We start from the raw sequence: 14987 nt of genomic DNA, 5'->3' as shown, positions 1-14987 counted from the left end.
CTCCTTCCTCTTGGGTTGGTTTTTTTTTGGGGGGGGATGCCCTAACTATCTCTTCTCTTCAGTTCCTTAACATCTTGAGGAAAGCATCCAGAAGAGGAAGAGGAGCAGCTGAACTGTCCTGTAGTGACTCCCTCTCCTTCCCTAGAGAACAACATCCTCTTAAGCAGTAGCCTCCACACCTCCTCCCTCCACCCACATTTCAAAAGTGCTTACTACATTCTAGGCACTGGAGATACAAAGCCGAACAGCAAATAATCTTTGCTCTTGAGGAGTACACAGTCTAGGGAAGGAAAATGGACGTTCAAATTAATGACCACACTGATATAACTTCTTAAAGCATTATTACCACGGTGTTCCCACAGCACGAGGAAGGAAGCATTCAGCTCTGCACCAGGAGTGAAGGCAAGGCTTTCCAGAGAAGGTGACAGGCTTTCCAGAGAAGGTGACAGGCTTTCCAGAAAAGGGGACAGGCTTTCCAGAGAAGGTGACAGACTTTCCAGAGAAGGTGACAGGCTTTCCAGAGAAGGTGACAGGCTTTCCAGAGAAGGTGACAGGCTTTCCAGAGAAGGTGGCACTGACCACTGAACCAAGTCTCAGGGAACAAGTAAGAGTTTTCCAAATAGACAAAATGGAGAAGGGCATTCCAGGCAGAGAAAATCGTCTGTGAAGTGAGGAGACAAGAAGGAGCACACCGAGGAAGGTGCCACAGGTTTGGTATGGTTGAAGCCAGGTATGCATGAGGTGGAACTCTCCAGGAAAGCTGGAGGAGGTAGCAGCATGGTTCTTGTCCTCATGAGCTCTTGTTTCCAGAACATGTAGGCACCGTTCCAGTGCTTACTGCATTCACCTCAGGTAAAATCCCAACCAACAAAATGAATCTGCCTAGAGGCCATTTTGGCCTATTTGTATGTACCTTCCTCCTTCTATCACCACCTTCCATGTAGGGAACTGGACATGTTAGAGATGGGAAAATGGGGCCCTGAAAAGTGAAGTTACTCCCCGAAGTCTCCAAGTGAGTCATGACCAGCACAAAAAAAAGAGAAGTGGGGCATCCAGAATCTTAATGTGGTTTAGCTATGGTATGGGAAAAACACAAGTCAACTGCCAATTAAAGCCTAAAGGCATTTCAGGCATCCCACATACCTTATCTGAACACTAGTGAGCATATCTTCTTTTTATGAAATTATGCTCATTATTTAAAAACAAAAAAAAAAAAAAAAGAGTGAACTAGGAAACAGCCAGGTATGGTGAAAAGATGCTAGATTTCCTGATTCAAACACTTCTTGCAGTGTGTCCTTGCACACGTTACTTAAATTCTCTGAACCTCAGTTTCTTCATCTATAAAAGGGGGTATTAATTATGCAACCACAGTGCCCACTTCATATAGTTGTGTTAGGATTAAGTAAGATAAATTCTTTCAAGCATGTACAACAGTGCCTGGTATAAACAAACACACAAATAAAAATAAAAGGTGGGGGGGGTGGAAGGAGAGAAAGAGAGAGAGAAACTGAAAGAAAATAAAAAGAACTAGAACTTTTATGGTTATCTTGGGGGAACAAAACCCACTTTTCACTATAAATTGTATGAAATAATACAGAGAGCCACCCCTAAAAGCCTCTCTGAAGTGTATGTATACTTTGTGTGGGTGTAACCTAGATTTCACATCCAAGCTCTATCTCCAAATGTTTTGGCCCCCGCACCCTGTTTTTCATCCAGGGTCCTTGAAGTCATGGCTCCCACAGGCACTGCAGAGTTGGCGGGTGGCACCAATCCAAGGCCAACAGTCTTGCTATATCGACTGATCTTGTTTTGAGTGGTCTGGGCTTAACCTTGCCCGAGAGTGGAAAGCACCTTCTAACAGTTGAAGAAGTGTGGCCAGAATGGGAAAATGTACAGAAATCTTAAGAAAACAGCCCAACATCTATCATGACTCATGAAAAGAAAAGAGATCTCTGGGTATCTGTGACGAGGACCACTGGGCCATGCCTCCCCCCTCTTAGGTGCAGCAATGCTCAGGACTGATTCTGTTAGCCTGGATTCTGCTTCTGGATTCTCTTCCACTCCTTTATTCTCCAGGCCTTTTCTCCACTGTAATTTGAGCTGATAAAACACTGGGACAATATGTAGCAGACATCTGCACATGCACAATGACAACGGAAGCTTCTCTTTATTCTGAGTAACATGACCTCATTTTCAACAGGCTCCTGAGGGCTGTTCCTTTAGACTATCTAATGACAAACTCATTCCCTAAAAAAATTAAATGAGATGGCTCAATCGGGACAGGCAATTTATATTAATTTGATGAGTTGTACTTATCTTTGCTTCATTGGTAAATATTTACCAGTGCCAATTAATAATGGGATATGCTATAACATTTTTGGGGGTCAAAATTCTAAGGGGCTTATCATCTAATTAATGACTTCATAACTGCTGTTTTCAGGATTTTGTGCCATAAAATCCACAAGCATTCATCTGTTCATTTTCCAAATAGGGTGGGTAGATCCATTAAAAGTAGAGTTGGGATCCCTTACTAATACAAAGTTTGGCATCAGGAATAATCATTTGCTACTCACTTACATAAATGAATATTTAGATTTTAATATGAAAGGAATTAGTGGGATACAGTGCAGTTTAAATAGACATGGCTCATACCTTTAAGAAACTGTCAATACAAAATGGACAAAAGCCAAGGTGTGAATCCTGCCTTTGCCATTTACTGGCTCTGTGACCTCAGACAGGTCATATGGACCTCTTTGAACGTCAGTTGGGTCATCTTTTTCAAGGAGATAATAATACCAACCTTATGTAGCTCTTGTATGGAAGTAGAAGAATAAGTACATATCAAGGGCTTGACACATGCCTGGCGAATGGGAAGGACTCAATCTATCAGCAGTGACATTGGGTATTAGTAGAGCAGATGTTGCACAGAGACCCACCAGATGGGCAATGGGCAGGAGAAGTGAACCCAAGAACAGCCCTAGGAGGTAGACAGTACTCTTCCTATTTTATAGATGAGGGAACTTAGCTTCAGAAAGGTGAAGAGACTGGCTCAGGCGCCACTGTCAGTCAGAGACTAGAATATACATCCTCATCTGTCTCCAAATTTGCTCCTTTTTCTTTATACCACACCTGACCCTTCCATGGACAGGAACTGCGGACACTCAGACTCCCAAGCTTACATAACGGACATTATATATGTTAGGGGAGGAAGCACTGAGGCCCTGAGAATGCAGTGAGCAGCTGGGTAGGTGTCCACGAGGAGAAAACTGTGTGACCATGATCAGATAGCTGAAGCCTCACAGTTGTCACACTCTGGGGTCACAGGGAAGAAACAGAGAGGGACTCGGGGCAATTCTGATGAAAAGTCTCAACCCAAAACACAATGACAGAAGGGAGCAATGCCAAAAACTCTTCCAAGGTGGCCACAATATTCAATCTTTCCAAAGGGGACACTTTCAAAATGTTTACAAAGCATTGGGGATGGCAGGAAAGTTCATTTCACATTTATAAGTTGAAGAAAGAATGTTCAATGAGGCAAAACTACATAAGTGCTTCTCATTTTTTTTCTCAACCTCACTTTGTACCGAATACCAAGCTTTCTCCCTAAGGAACCTACATCCTACATCTCTTTCTTAATCCTGTTGAAGGCAATGTGAGCCGATGATGTCAAGGAGATACAAAGAGCCTACATTTAAAATGCTACACCTGAGGTTAACAAAGATGCAGTTCTAATTCTAAATCTTGCCTGAGGAACAGTGAATATTAAAAAGATGCAAATGTTATACAAATATACTTATATGACTCTTTATTTCATATATTTGGATACACAGTGGATAAATTCTAGTGAAGACTACCAGACTGAGGGGTCAAATGTGGGATATTATTTAACTGCAAAGTAATTATACCATCAATTCACTTCCCTCTTGAAAGTGCAGCCAGAGAAAATAGGAAAATAAATTATCTGGGAGATTGCCATTGACATGCATAATTAATTAATTTGCCTACTGAATTTGGTGTCTTGACTTTTTTGCCTGTGGAGAACATAATCTCTTTTCCATTTTAGTTCAGTCGGTCAAGAGGATTTGGGATGTGTGTGTGTGTGTGTGTGTGTGTGAGAGAGAGAGAGAGAGAGAGAGAGTCAGAGAGAGATAAAGAGACAGAGAGAGAGAAAGAGGGAGAGACATGTAACTGGTGCTGGACTAAAACAAGAAATCAATACTGCAACCACAGAACTGTGGCTTGCTAGTTCCTCAATTTAACATCTTAGCTTTTCCTTCCGCCAGAAAAAACAACTGACCATATTTGAGAAACAGCCTCCTTGTAACTTGTAAGTGGGGCTGACACAGCCCTGGTTCTGAAGTTGAGCAAAACATATTTAACTCAGTAACTGGGTCACTTTTTACCACTGTTATTCCACTCACAATTAAAACTATCTTTCATGATTTCCGTTTTTAGGACCTCTATATTTGGTCATTACTGTACAATTATAAATACGTGTGCTTGGGCATAAACACTAAATTGTTTAGTGTATTCATGCCCTATAAGTGACAACTGCCTAGAAAATGAGAACATTTAACTAAAATGATTCTAAACTTGTTAAGACTAAGAACTTTTGAAAGCTCTTGAGGATGGAGATTGTGTTTTGTGTCCTGTACAGAGGCCAGTAAGTTGGCAAAAACCAAATGCTCAGTCAAGTGCACAGAGGGGCTGAATAAATTGCTAATGATGATGTTGATAAAGACGATGAAGATGAATAGTCTGTTTGGTACAAGCAAGTATAACAGGGGAGCATTTATTTGGGGGAAATTATGGTTATTTGAGTTCAACTCAAGGGCTTAGGTGCAAATAAGCACCATGGTTCGCTGCCTGTTTATTCTAAGCGGTTGCCATAGAATTTGGCAGTTAATGCAAATCTGGTCCAATTGCAGAAAATTAAAGAAATAAAATATGTGAATGAATGAATTGGACTTCCAATGTGAAGATGGGATACCTCACAGGTATAAATGCATTAATATGGTTAAAGCACTTATAAAAGTTCCCAGTTCAAAGTAAGCAGCATATGAAGAATTAGCGGTTATTGTTAGGGTGATAAGTTGTACTCTTTTTTTTTTTTTCCCCTTCTGCTGCTTGCAGTATCTTACAGGATGGGACACTTATGAAATTTCTGGGAAGGCTGATGTAATGATTGAAATTGACAAACCAAAGCAACAGGGACCATCTAGAGTAGAAGAAAGGAAGTTGAATCAGAAGAGAACCGAGGAAAGCAATAGGGAGATGTCAGCTGCAGTAGGGAGATGTAGGATGGAAATCTCACCAGGAGGTGACTTTTTAGAACTTCAAAATGAAAACAGTGTGAAACACGGACACTTTGATTTGAGAAGCGCACTGCCATCTGACTAAATAGAGACACTTGAAACTCTTCAAATCTGTTGACACTGCTCAGTTTTATATTTTGGTGGGTTCCTATTCTAATTTTCATTTCTTAAATGTTTCATGTGCAGATGGAATAGTATCGTATCATTTCTTTTGATGATATCTGAGCTGGGAGGATTTAAGAAACTTCAATTCCTGGAAACTAGCAAAAAGAAATCTGCTATATATTAATATATTAATCTAAATGTCACTCTGCTATAGAACCTTCTGCTACTCCTAAAGCCAACGCCTTTAAATCTTACTTTATAAATTTTTGACTCTTCATGATTTTCTAAGCAACTTTCTACCTTTTATTTTACCTAACCTGATCTTAAATTTGTTCACCAGCTCTCCTACATATGCAGAGGAGGCCAAACTCTTTAGGTAACAAGGAGAAGTTGATTTGAGAATAATTCCAAGTGACCGAGTAAAAATTAATGAAATCTGTTCTCTGATGTCATCAGCAAAGAATCCAATTATCAAGTACGTAGTTTTGACAAGGGAAGCTAAGTTTTAATCCAATGAATATATTTAGACTAAAATAATAAGATTATAATTTTGCCTGTTTGCTATTGTCATTTTAAAGCTTCCTAAAGGCCTTGAAGTCAGAGCCGATATAGTGCTTTGAGGCTAAAATGAGTAGTGTTTGGGCAAAATGAAACACGGTAAAATGCAAAATATTCTATTATTTGTTGTATTTTCCTCCATAGCAGCCACTGTGGGAACTTGGTACATACTAAATTAATAAGTGAAAATTTTAAAAAGGCATATATTCCTGGCTTTGGAACTGAGAAAAAATATTTGTGACAAATTTTCAATTAAATAAATATCATTAGCAGCTACTATGTGCCAGGAGAGATGAAGAAAGAATTTAGGTCTATTGATAAATAAAGATCACAAATTCTAAAACAATATGATTAATGCTTTACATACTCTAAGCAAACACACATACACACACACAGAGAGAGAGAGAGAGAAAGAGAGAGAGAGAGGAGGGGGCAGGGAGAGCTAATGGGAACAGGGAGCCTAAGAAAAGACAGATCTCTTGAAGTGGACCTTGAAAAATGACCAGAATTTTTACAAAAAAAAAAAAAAAAGAAAGAAGAAAGCAATCAGAGAAACAGTTGGAGTGAAGCACAAAGAGTGAAAGAGCATGGAACTTTCTGGTGGCTTGTGGTCTGGTGCACCCAGAATGTGAGTAAGCGAGGGGGGTGAGGAGATGGTGGGGGTAGAGCAGGAGGAAGTGACAAAAAATAAGGTTGGGGAAGTAGGTTAAAGCAAGTTGATGGAGGCCCAAAATTCTTTGATAAATTTATGCGTTGATAAGAAAAAAACAGTGTCTACATTCTATTATTATATGAAGCCTGCAATAATGCTCTCTCTCATTTATAATAATAAAAGTGCTCCTGGATTTATTGATAATTTCTTTCCTCCACTTCCATCTCTTTCTCTTCTTAAAGTGCTAAGGGCCAAGATTCAGTAATAAAAACTGGAAATCATCTATCGCTGGGAAAACCATGCTGGCATGGAAGAGTGTCGGGCAGGAGACAGATGCTTGCAGACAGGTAGTGTGGAGCTTGGGATACTGGTCACCCCCCAACCCACCCCTCAACTGCATGGTGACCCCCAGACAACCCCTTTACTGATCCTGACCTGGAGCCAACCCCTTCGATGATCCAAGCCCACTCCTTATCTCCCAAGGTGGCTGGGAGGATCAGATGAGGTCATGCATGTAGAGTGCCCACAAGAAGTGCAAATAAATGGTCAAGTGTTATTATGACTCTTCTTGCTCTATTTATTTTAAGGAGTTAACATTAGAATGAAACTTCACTTTTTCGATTTGTTGGCCTTTCCCTTCCCCCAAAGGGTTCAGAAATAGAATAACAAATGAAGTGAAAACTGTTTCCCACACCACTGATTGTTTCAAGGCATGGTTTACAGAGGAGACAAAAATCTAAAACCCTACAGAGAAAAGCATTACTGGGATTCCTAATGAAATATCTTCCTAAACATAACCCCACAGCACCCTCAAAGCAGAATGGTTCAAAGCACAGGACCCAGAAGACTAGTCCCTGACTGAGGGGTGAGCTAGAATAAAGCAGAAGGTTCTTTTTGTTTGTTTGTTTTTTAAGTAATATATCAGGTTGACCCTTGAAAAAATCTAAACTTGATTTCAATCTAGAGACCTTTTCCTTCTTTGCGTTAACATCTTCATACTCCTTTTTATTCATTTCCAATGCACTGAAAATACTGGCATTCCTTTACATCCTTATCTGTTTTATTCTCATTACTATTTTTCCTGCAAAGTAAGCCACAACATATTATTTTTCTAGTCTGTTCTTTCAGGGACTCAATGTCCCCATTCGACATTTTTGCTAGTTTAAAAAAAAATTCAGGTGAGATGTGCAAAAGAAGATTAATGGTCACATTTTGCAACTTCTAGAAATTCACATTTATAGGTAACTGGTTAATTCCATTCAACTTTGCCTGCACAGATGTTCTTTTAAACAATTTTATTTAATAAAAACCAATGATAATAAATTTATGTAAATTTTAAATCCAGACTTGTGTGGTTAAGCTACTTTTATATGTTTAATGTTAATTTTCTCAAAAAAATTCCTCTGATGGAGGAATTTTAGAAAAACAAATTACTATATTTGAAGAAAAATTGGGTTTTGATAGGTATGCTGATTAATGAATCCACTTCCCATCATAACAGCTTTTAGATTTATCATCTGTCAATGATTATTAATATTGCTTGATAATGACTATTAAATGCAAGCTGATACTACAAGATCCAAAGTCTCTGTGCTTCATTAAGGTTCCTGGAAAAAACAGCCTATACCAACTTTGTAGGAATTTCTACTGTAGATAGAACTCTTTCCCCAGAATTTAACTGGGCATTCATTTGTGTGTTCATAAGCCTAACAAACAGTTCCAACAATCATCCCCAAACAGTACAATTAAGCGGCACAAATTGCTTTCATTTTCAGAGAATAACTGGAGAAGAAGAGGCCGCTAATTCCATACAGTTATGAAAAGCAAACCCATTTTAAAACCCTTGGCGCCAAAATGACTGAACTTACCAATATCACACTTAGCAGCCTATGACCCAAGGTGTTAATATGTCCACAAAAGTGCCATAAAGAAGTTTTTTAAAAAAACAACACAAAACAAACCAAAAACAGAACCACAAGGGCTAAAATTAAACTAGCTCCATTAGGCCAAGCTAAACGATCAATATGCAGTTTCCTGAACACAAGTTAAAATCACAGTAAATAGCCTTCCAGAAGTAAAGCAATAGAAATAAATCAGGACATGGTTCGGTTTAAAAAGAAAAAAATCATGGTGGTGTTGGGGGCGATAACTGTGGACGATTTGAGCAGAACCCAACCTCGATGGGCCAAGGGTGCTCACTGAGGGGGGTGCAAGCTTTCCCAGGCAGTGACGCTGCTGCGGGGTTGACAGATCACAGGTGCTCTGTCCTCCAGCAGAGTCCACCACCCACAGACTCAGAGCCCTGGAACACGCACCAGCATCATGTGCACTTTAAAACGAAGAAAAGACATGGAAGAAAATTTACCTGGTAGAAAAATATAGTCCTCCGTCGAACTGGCGTGCGACCAGAAACCCCCTCCTTTCTGATCTGGAGAGCAACTTTGTCAACCCCGGGTGTGTGGTCACAAGGCAGGAAGTGACTAGAATGACAAATCATCAGCCAGGAAAGAAATAGATTTTGTCTTTATAAGGACATTTTTCTAAACTTTTTTTTTCCCTTCATGTCCCCTCCCCCACAAAAATCACCTGATGGAACAGGTCACACTGAAATTCAGAAGCTTCTGACCGCTTCCTCTTCATAAGCATTTTTCTTTCTCTCTCTCCTCTAGCTTTCTCTTAGCAGGCGCTGGAGGACTTAAACCCGCCTGATTTCAGATAGCAAAGCAAACCCCGCTTGCAAACGTGAAGCCTAGCGGCTACCTACTTACCACAGAGGTAAACAAAGTATTCATGTTTACTGAAGGAGTCCAGGAAAAAGGTGACAGTACACCTGAAACAAGCTAGATGGGACGTCCTTGGGAAAGCCCTGCCCCTGCTGAAACTAAACCTCCTTTTAGAATCCTAACGAGGATCTTATTAGTGCAAACGGAACAGAATGATGTCTTTGAGGGAAGGGCACAAAAAGGAATGTCACTATATTATTTACTCATTCTTTTATTTACAGAACAACTTTGTGCTAAGGATCTCTTTAACCCAATTAAAGATTTAAATTATTTAGAAGTTCCCTCTAAACAGCAGAGATCACACAGGCAGATGCTATAGTTAAATGGCTAGCCAAATTCCTTCAGACAGACAGATATCTATTATTTGAATGCACATTTTATAAAACTAGCAGGAAAAAAAAAAAGCTATATTCCATGCCCAAGTCCTAGAGACTTCTCTTGAGGGTGAATTCCCATCTCGGAATGTAATAGCCAAATGTGCACCTTGCCTAACAGTGGGTCTGACATTCTCTCTCCTTACAGTGTAGCTCCCTGAGTAACGGAAGGCAAACATCAAGCACAGTCTATTTACATGTGGCTCCTACTGTAAACCCGCCATTGAGGAGTGAGGCCATGTGGCTGTGCTCCCAGGTCAGATGGTGAACTGAAGATGCTGGTTCATTCCATCTGCACACACATTTGCTAGGGGTCGAGGACCACATCCTTGTGACTGGCTGGAGAGGCTGCCCTTACGCTCCTTCGGCATCTTTGATTTCTCCTCTAGAAGTTCCTGCTTCTGACCCCCACTGCTAACCCAAACTGCCCTGCTTTATCTATTGCATTCGCCAGCAGTCAGACGACTTCTTGGTCAGAAGCCCCCAGGGGCCACCTTCAAGGAGAAGGTGGTTAGAGGAATGGAAGGAGATGATAGAAAGTCAGTCCGTTCCAGAAGTGGTTCATCTCACAGAAGACTCTCGCGGTTTTGTGATTCCCCAGGGAAGACTGGGGGGGGCGAGGTATGAATCAGATCCTGGTTTCTTCATTGCGTATTCACTCCCAAGTAATAAGTTACAGACAGGGTTTCAAGAAGCACCTGAATTCTCCCAGGACACCAGAATATCCCTGCGCTACTGTGACAGCGCGGATCACGTGACAAAGCAGCCAAGAGCGCCTGGGTGGAGACAGTCCCCATCCTGCCTGACTCCACAGAACAAAGTCTTGACGGCCTTGAGGATGAAATGTGAGATGACTGGTCCCACATCCCTGTGCTTTCGGGATAGAATGAAGATCCAAGAGTAACACTTCATACAGGGGAAGCAGACTCTAATTGCACTTACCTGGGAGAAGAAAAGCAGCAGCATTCTGTATCTACAGGTGCCAAGACATCTGAGATATGTGGAATCTATAAAGAAAGCAAAATATTCTCATGACACGTGTTTGAGTGCCTGGAGGTAGGCACTGGAGATTTAAAAAACTAAATAAGACAGGCAGCTCACAAGGAGTATGAAACCTAGTAGGGGAAAAAACATGTCATTAAATGAATGCCATCTATTATGAAAGGGGTGACAAAAGCAGAGTAGAATGGATGCAAAAGAGGACTGGAGTGGAGGTGACCTGTGGAGATGGTGAGACGTGAGTAGTTTTGCCAAGTAGCTGGCTCGAGTTTAAAAAAAAAAAAAAAAGTTTACGATTCCAGACAACGTTTAGATCCCAGCAGATGAAAGCGGTTGAAACGGGTGCTGCTGATATGCCCCCTGGCACCTACTCAGCTTTGCACTGCACATCAGCCACCCACCGCCATCTCACCCACATCCTGGACGCTACCATTTCAAGTCCCCGCCCACCTCTCTCACTCTTAATCTCTCCATCTGCCTCCCAGCGGAGCAGGTCCACCCAGGTACAGGCAATTGCTTAGACCTTCTACCAACCAGACTTTTTCTGGGAGAAGTATTTTATCACTGTCAGTGTGTAGAATTGTTTGTGCACGGGGCCCATAAAAAGAAGGCTGACTTTTCGCTTTGTTATCTTTAAATTCTCTACAGACAATACAACCCCTGATGGTCTTCTACCCAGAGCAGACCTCTCCAACTACCCACTCTGGGTCCGTGTTTTGCCTTTCTCTATCTCTACCGTCCTCCCCTACTTTCTCCCGGCCCCGCTCTCCCCATGGGCATGCTCTGAAGCCCACAGACTCCATCCTTAACCCCAGATCGGCTCTTATTCTTGTGCTACTCAGTGTTGCTGAAGAAAGTCACAGAGACGTCGTCTTGCAATGCTATGAACTCCAGCTGTTTGACTTCAACTTACCTCTCAGCAATATTTTTATTCCATTTTATTAATTCCTGAGAGCAGGTGTTCTTAATCTGGGAACTCTGAACCCCTAAAACTACACACAGAGTTTCGTGTATTTTCTGGGAAAATGGTCCATCATATTATTAAAGGGGTTTTCAGATCCCCAAAATGTTAGGAATCTATTCTAAATTCTCTCCCTCCTGCACCCAATCCTGGCCCACGATTCCCACCCCTTATTTGTTGAAATGATCCAAGCCATCTGGGATGAGCTTCCTTGGCTCATCCCCTCTCCATCCTCACAAGATTCATCTCCCCCACTCTTTTTCATTCTTAAAGGAGGAGTTCTTCCTTCTTCCCAAGGCCAAATGTTCCCCCAATATAATCTTCATCTTATCTCCTACTTCCTTAGATACCTTGATCCATCAATGATCTCATCTCTTTCTAGCACCTTAATCTCTCCTCCCCCTGCCACTTCCCCTTCATGGAGTCACAGAATTGATACAGAGAGAAAAACACCTTTGTTTCACTCTATTTCCCTCCACCCCCAACACACATTTGGTGGGCAACTTGACGAAGACGGGCAGTTCCTGCCATTGTAGAATGTCCACCGTGGTTGAGGACACAGATTAGTAGAGAGGCAATTAAAGCGTATTCTACTTGCAACAAAATGAAGAGCAGAATGCAGTGGAAATGCATGCACTAACCCAGGCTCAGGTGTCAGGCAGGCGTGCAGGGGGAGCCTGGTGAAGTGGTTGAGAGGAAAATTGACGGGTCAGTTGCCTGGGTTCCAATTCCAGCTCGACTATGTACTAGCCGTGTGACCGCGGGCAAATCACTTCATTCTACTGGCCTCAGTGCCCTCATCTAGAAAATGCGGATAATAACAGTGTCTGTTTTTTTACAGTTTGTTGTGAAAGTTAAATGAGTTGATAAATGAATTTAACTTAGAAGACTGCCTGATACATTGTACATGCTACATCAGTGTCAACTATTATCTTTATATTTAACATTTTAAATATTATTTTAATGGCATGTCTGGGCTAGGCCCTTCGCATACATTATTTCCTCTAATCCTCACAACAACCCTATGAAGTAGGTATTATTATTTGGGAGGATTTTCCTCTAATTTTTTATAACAGCTTTATTGAGTTTTAATTCAAATGTTGTAAAAATCATCCTATTAGAGTGTACAATTCAGTGGTTTTTAGTATATTTACAGACTTATGCAACCAACACTACTCGCTAATTCCAGGACATTTTCATCACTCCAGAAAGAAACCTCGTCTCCATTAGCAGTCACTCCCCACTTATCCCCAACCTCCCCAGCCCTAGGCAACCACTAATCTACTTTCTGTCTCCATGGATTTGTCGATTCTGGGTATTTCATATAAATGGAATCAAACAATTTGTGGTCTTTTGTGACTGCTTCTTTCACTTAGCACAACATTTTCAAAGTTAATCCACATTGTAGCATGTATCAGTACTTCATTCCTTTTCATAGCAGAGTAATATTCCATTGTATGGAGATACCACATGCTAGTTAACCATTCGTCAGTTGATGGACATTTGGGTTGTTGCCACTGTTTAGCTATTATGAATAAACAGTACATGAATAAATGTATACAGCTATATACAGTTGGATGTGTGTGTGGACATGTTTCCCTTAATTTCAATCAAAGTATACAGCTTTAAGTCAAATATTACCTAAAGACTTATAATGAAACACCCACTCCTTCTCTACTTCTGATTCTCATTCCCCAGAAACAATTCTTTTCAACGGTTTTAGGTATTTCTTCTGCTATTTCGTTCCATAATTCTAGATAACAATGCTTACCCTGTATCTTGATTGTTCAGGTTTAGATACTGCTTTTTTACTTCCTACTGTGGAGATGAAAATTTAGCCCCCTCACCCCCCAACGTATACACACTAACATTCCCCCCATCCTCTTAAATAAGCTGCAACAACTTTCTGGCTAAATCAATATTCAGCGCTTACCATGACTATGTAATTATCATTCTTAGTTGAATTATGTGATGCACTATCATCACAGTTCCTTTTTGTACCTTTTTGTACCTATTACTAATTCAGCACTAAAGTCTCCTACAAAGTTAAAACACAATTTTAAAAATCAGGAAATGAATTCATTCTTTATTTTCTCCTTTGGAGAAGTCTCTTCTGGAGTCGTTCTCCTCTAGTGTCATCCAGAAGCTTCCCTCCACCATCATTCTGGGAATCCCCTTCTTCTCCCTCTGGGTTTTACTTCCTTGTTTTCATAGAACATCCCCTCCAGTAGATTTCTGAGAAAGAGGTTATGGAACTTAAGTTTCTTCAGAAGTTTTATAGCTGAAAACATATATAGTCCACCCTCATTCTTGCATAGCCACACTGGAAATCATTCTCTCTCGAATTTTGAAGGAATGGCTATGATGTGCTTCAGTGTTGTTGACTCATTTGATACAGTTAACCATTCTTCCCTTTTCCCAATTCTCTTCTCAGTGAAAAATTGTTTACATTTAAGTGCCAAAGAACCATTCTATTTTGAAATCCTGCTATCATCACCAATGACTAAAACTAAGCTCATCACCTCCTCTACAAATAAGCTGCTCCAGGCCCCACTGATGACTTCCTTAGTTCAGCAAGGGGCACATCATTTGTACTATACAGTCTGTAGTACTCCTTGACTTGTACTCATTTCTCAATTTCCACATACGGCCCAAGTTGCGTCTATTTCCCCCTCATAATCTTTCCCAATGGTGTTCTTTCTTTATGTCTTCTACCTAATTTAAGCCCTTATCACTGCACCCCTGGGCTTTGGATGTAGCTCCTAAACTCGCTAAGTCCTGCATTCTGGCTCCTAAGCCATCCTGCATATCACCACCACGTTAGTCTTTCTAGAGCAATGCCTTACTCCCATCACTCTCCTGCTCGCAGTTCATCCCTGATTACTCATTGCTTCCAGGTTAATCTGCCTCAATCCATCTTTCAAACTTCATCCTAACAACACAAGCCCCTGGTGCCTTCCCTGTCTGCCAACCCTCCCACATGCCTCGCACATTCTTCATTGTGCTCTAATAGGTTCCTGCATCCTCTCCCCACTCTCCATTTCTATAAATCTGAATCATCTCTCCTGGAACCACGAACAAGGCTAGCTACATAATCTGCAGGCTCCAGTGCAAAAGGAAATGCGGAGCCCCTTGTTCAAAAATTACCATGAATTTCAATCCAGTGACAGTGGAGCATTACACCAAATGTGGGCACGTCCTTCGGCAACAGCATGGGTCAGACACCCACAGAGTTGGCTC

The 14987-nt window shown here is 41.1% G+C and overlaps 1 protein-coding gene across 1 annotated transcript in view; it reads right to left on the bottom strand.

Annotated features, from left to right (window-relative positions):
• Positions 1-10796, bottom strand: part of LCP1 (lymphocyte cytosolic protein 1) — a 51035-nt gene extending 40239 nt beyond the window's left edge. The window contains exons 1-2 of the mRNA XM_037800204.1: positions 10730-10796; positions 8996-9110 (exon numbers count right to left, since the gene is read on the bottom strand). The gene's annotated coding sequence lies outside the window, so the exon portion shown is untranslated. The remainder of the gene's footprint in view (positions 1-8995; positions 9111-10729) is intronic.
• Between the last annotated feature and the right edge of the window lie 4191 nt (positions 10797-14987).

Source organism: Choloepus didactylus, chromosome 12 (genome assembly GCF_015220235.1).
Source record: "Choloepus didactylus isolate mChoDid1 chromosome 12, mChoDid1.pri, whole genome shotgun sequence".
NCBI lineage: Eukaryota > Metazoa > Chordata > Mammalia > Pilosa > Megalonychidae > Choloepus > Choloepus didactylus.
This window is presented reverse-complemented; position numbering and strand designations above follow the sequence as displayed.